Below are 5,212 nucleotides of genomic sequence, written 5' to 3' on the forward strand. Positions count from 1 at the left end.
ATATTCTTAATAGAGGGGATTTTAAAGGTGTCTCTGCCCACTTGAAACAGAATTTCCACCACTTTGCATTTATTCTGTAGATACAGGAAACAATTATTGTTTGGAATCAAACTGGACCCTTGAGGGATGTGGAGCTATGATTGTTTTTTTTTTTTTCCCCTCTACCATCTGACATCGGTTTTGTTTTATCAGAATTGAGTAAAAATGGATGACGTGGTTGCAACTCACAGGGAAGGGAAAATCTGTTTGTAAGATCTTTATGACTTGAGCTTAAATAAGATTGTTCTCAGATCTTTGCTGACTGTTTACAAGAGAAAATCATTGTTCCTGGCTCATCAGTCTAGAAATCTATCGTCGACAAAGGCACACAATATTTCAGCCGTTTTTATACCCTCGGTTTCTCTATGAGTATTCATTCAATATTTTGGCTGATAATACAGTGAAAGAACAGGCTCTAAGCAGTTTTTCTAAAAATCAAAAATTCATTTACTCCATTAGATAATCAAATATTACTTTCTCAGAAAGTTCTTGCCTGAACAAACGCTGTAAAATACGACCAGAGCTCCCACCTCCCATCTTGCTCCATGTACTTGCCCCGACATATTGTTTCTTCAAAGCATTCATCAATATAAGATATTATATTAATGTACATATTTATTTACCAGCTTATAAACCTCCAGGACAGTGCTGCCCAATAGAAGTATAATGAAAACAATATAGGAAATTTAAAATTTTCTAAGAAACCTATTAAAAAGGGAAAAAGAAACAGGTGAGATTAATAATAAATAATGTTTTGTTCAACACAATAGCTCCGCAGCATTCTCATTTCAAGATCGATCCGTAGAAAGTGACTATGAACGAGATATTTTATATTCATTTCCGGAATGAAGTCTTCAAAGTCCGGCGCGTCTTTTACACTCACAGCCACCTTTCAAGTGCTCAATGGCCACATGTGGCTTATGGCTGTCCTATTGGACTGCGTGACTCTAGGGTATAAGCTGCAGGTGGTTAGTGACTTTGTTTTGTTCATTAGAGCAAGTAAATACTAAGTGCATACCAAGTACAGAGTAAAGAGTCAGTAAAGAGCAAAGATTATTAAAATCGTAAGAACCACGACCATTTAGGCAAAGGCCAGTACCAGATGCTCCTCCAGCTTTCTGCAAGGCCTCTGCCGTTCCCTTTATCCTAACACGTCTCTCTTGCCTACGACTCTGAGTATCAAAACGCAAGAAATGCCGCTTCGATCATTTATTCTGCCATCGAACAACTTGGCTGGGAAAACTAGAGGTGACTGTCTCTACCCGCACACCCCTCGGAACGGACTCGTGAAAGTCCCATTCCTACTTGTTCTTCCCCTCTTGGTTGTACACTCCTTCCCTGTCATAATTCTTGAGCTGCCTAACCAGCAATGGTTCATAACATTTTTTTTTTAAAACGCCTACAGCACCTGGTCTTCCTACGTGGTCTCCCATCCAAGTACTAACCAGGCCTGACCCTGCTTAGCTTCCGAGATCCGGCGGGATCGGGCTTGTTCGGGGTGGCACGGCCGTAGACACCATAACGTATTTAAAAGATTGCACGTCCCTTGATATTCTGGTGGCACCTCCTTACTTTCTTTTCCTTCTGTCAAGTCCAGTTGACAAGAAATGCACCCTCTTTGCTCCAGCGAAGTCGGCACCGCAGATTCCCAGCGGGGAGGGCATCACAGACACTGTCCCTGACTTTAAAAAACTTTCAGTCCAGTCGGGAAGAAGGACAAGCACACGGTAATTACTGTGACGATACGGGAGAGCGTGGTGGCCAAGGGGCGGGCTCTGGCGAAAGACAGACGGGGTTCGAATCTCGGTGCTGCCACTCGCTAGCGACATGGGCCTGAGCTGGCTGCAGTCATCTCTATGCCTCATTTGTCTCGTCTGTGAAATGGGGACAATAAGAACATCCTCCTGTCCCCACCCTCCCTGTGCTCCCTTGGCCCTTGGGTCAATGGCATTATCCTTCTCTGGCTATTCCCCAGTTTCGTGATGAGACGTGGCGACTGGAGAGAACATTCTAGGTGCACCTCTCAGTCTTGGCGTTGTCCAGGGCGGCATAAGCCTTCCCTCTTCTTCAGCATGTCAGCAACTTCCTGCTGGAACCCAACGGCCAGGAGCAGAAAACGTTCTTTTCTCTTTTTTTAAGTCTCTGTCCCTCGGGCCCACCCCTCATCTCTTCTCCAGCCCCGTCCTCCTCCCTCACCCAATCAGGACACTTCCATCAATAGATAATAACTAAGCAATAATGATATCATAATAGGGACGTTTACTCGAGATCTTAGCATGTGTGAGAGGCGTGTGCGTAGGCTTTTCCGTGTGCGATCTCGTGACGTCCTCACAACACAGGTGCTGCCGTCACGCCCACTCGATAGATGGAGAAACTGAGGAATGGCCTGGAACACGGAACTAGTAAGTGGGGGGACTGGAGTTTGAATCGACGACCGTTTGACTTAGAGGCTCCGCCTTTGACTATTATGCTGTCCCCCCCACACACGCGCACACAAGGACACACACGCGCACACAAGGACACACACGCGCACACACAGACACATTTCATAAGCACCGAAGCAGGAAAGAGGCAGAACTTTAATCCTTATTCTGTCTTACAGTCATGGCAAACTTTGCCAGAGATTCATATCAACTTCTAAGAAACTCCTTCCCCCTCGTCCCTGGTCCCTCCGTCTTCCTTCCTTGCTCGCTTCCTTCCTCTCCCCCCTGTCTCCTTCCTCTCTTCTTTCCTTCCCTTCATCTTTCATTCACCCTTTTTTCACTCTTTCATGAAACTCTGTGCCAGGCGCTGTGTCACGCATGGGGAGAACAGGTGTGAACGGGCCTTAAGTTGCTGCAGGCATGGAAGCCGACGGGGAGGTAAACAGTGAGCCTCAATCATTTTTCAAAAGATCCCAGAGGGGTCAAAGCCACTGAGGTTCTGATGGCTGGGTGTCCCCACTGTGCAACTGAAGGTGAGGACGTGGGTGCCAGGTGCAGCCACGTGAGGAGGTAAAAGTGCCATCTCCTTCCGGCTCAGAGGCCTGAGCGAGTGCAGCTGCCTCCATCCCGGCTCATTCAACCCGTGTCCTGTGCCCGGTTCTTTCCCGAGCGGGATGGTGCTTCCCCAGGCTGGCCGTGCAGGGGGTTGTGTGCCCGTGGTGCTTGTATTACTGGGTGCCCTAGAAATTGCAATATATATTTATATACATATACATTTGCATTTATAATTATGTATCCATACACGAAAACACACACAGATGCATACAGATAGACATATGCATATATTTACATATATACATCCATGCATACACATGCACATCCATAAACATACACATATACATACATCTTTACCACTGATCCAAGCCTACTTTCATGTAACGCTGTACCACTTCACAGGTAGTGCCAGCACCTTATAGTACCCAAATAATGCTAATTTCTCTCCCCCCTCCTTTGAATCATTGCTGCCTTTCATTTTACTTACACGTGAGCATATGCATATATAAGAATACACAATTGAATACAGCGTTGTGATTATTATTTTGAACCAACTGTTACCCGTTAGGTCAATGAAGAATAATAAAAATAAATAAAGATTTCTATTTGAACTCCACTCTTTCCTTTCTAATACTCCTCCTTTCTTTATGTGTATCTGAGTTTCGGACCTAAATTATTTTTCTTTTCTCTAAAGAAACTTTCCCCACTTTTACTGAGATATAATGGCATTGGAGAAGTGTAAGGTCTACAGCATAATGGTTTGACTCACATATATTGTGAAATGATAACCACGGTAAGTTTAGTTAACATCCATCATCTATATAGGTACAAAAAAAAGAGGATGAAAAAAACCAGTTTTCTCCTCATGGTAAGTTCTCAGGATTTACTCTCTGAACAACTTTCAAATACATCATCCAGCCGTGTCAGCTGGAAGTCTGTCCCTGTGACCTCCGTCATCCAAATAAAGAACTTCTTTCAATCTTTCTTGCCAGATAGGTCTGCTGGCAACAAATCCCCTCAGTTTTTGTCTGATAAAGTCTTGATTTCTCCTTCATTTTGAAGGATAATTTTGCATGGAACAGAATTCTAGCTTGGTGAGTTTTTTTCTCTCAGCATTTTAAATATTTCACTCTCCTCCCTTCTTGCTTGCATGGTTTCTGAGGGGAATTTGGATGTCGTTCTGTTCTTTGCTCCTCCAGAGGTAAGGGGATTTTTCCCTCTGACTTCTTTCAGGATTTCCCCCTACATTTGATTTTCTGCAATTTAAATATAATATGCCTAGATGTAGTTTTATTTAATTAAAAAAATTTTTTTTTGGCCTGTATCTTTGCTTGATGTCTTTGAGCTTCCTGGATTTGTGGTTTTGCCTCTGGCATTAATTAATCTGGCATTCATGAAACTCACAACAGTGCGGGGACCCCGTACGCCTGGGCCCCTCTGGGGTTTTTGACTCTCAGATCTGTCCACACTGACTCTCCATCATTATTGTTTCCAATATTTCTTCTGTCGCTTTCTCTTTTTCTTCTCCTTCTGCTAATCCCACCTTTCGTAGCCGTTCTTTAGATGTTTTTTTCCAACCTTTGTTCTCTGCGTTTTTCAGTTTACGAAGATCTTATCGATGTGTTTCCCAAGCTCAGAGCTTCTTTCCTCAGCCGTATCCAGTCTATTAGTAAACTCATCAAAGGCATTCTTCATTTCTGTTAGAGCATTTTTTTTATCCTTTCTGGTTCTTAGAATTTCTTTCTGGTTCTTAGAATTTCCATCTCCCTGCTCACATTGCCCATCTGCTCTTGCATGCTGTCTACTTTATCCTTTAGCACCTTTAGCATGACAATCATAGTTGTTTTAAATTCCCGGTCTCATAATTCCAACATCCCTGCCCTATCTGAGTCTGGTTCTGATGCTTGCTCTGTTCTCTTCACACTGTGCTTCTTGCTTTGTAGGGATATGCCTTTGAATCTTTTTCTGATAACACGATGTGATGTACCTGGTAAAAGGAAATGCTGTAAATGAGACCTTAGTAATGCGGTGGTCAGGTGTGGGGGAGGGGAAGCATCCTACACCCTTGTGATTAGGTCTCAGTCCTTCCCTGAGTCTGTGCCTCTGGACTGTGAACATCACAGGGGTTTCTCGGTTCATGTCCTTACTCCCTCAGGTGGGGCAGGATGGCTCTAGGGAGCTGGAGTTAGGCATTT

The 5,212-nt window shown here is 43.9% G+C and overlaps 1 pseudogene; it reads right to left on the minus strand.

Moving 5' to 3' along the window:
* Nucleotides 1-1,435: 1,435 nt before the first annotated feature.
* On the minus strand, nucleotides 1,436-1,554 carry LOC111734986 (annotated as a pseudogene).
* Between the last annotated feature and the right edge of the window lie 3,658 nt (nucleotides 1,555-5,212).

This window comes from Pteropus vampyrus, unplaced genomic scaffold (genome assembly GCF_000151845.1).
Source record: "Pteropus vampyrus isolate Shadow unplaced genomic scaffold, Pvam_2.0 Scaffold11066, whole genome shotgun sequence".
NCBI classification, from domain to species: domain Eukaryota; kingdom Metazoa; phylum Chordata; class Mammalia; order Chiroptera; family Pteropodidae; genus Pteropus; species Pteropus vampyrus.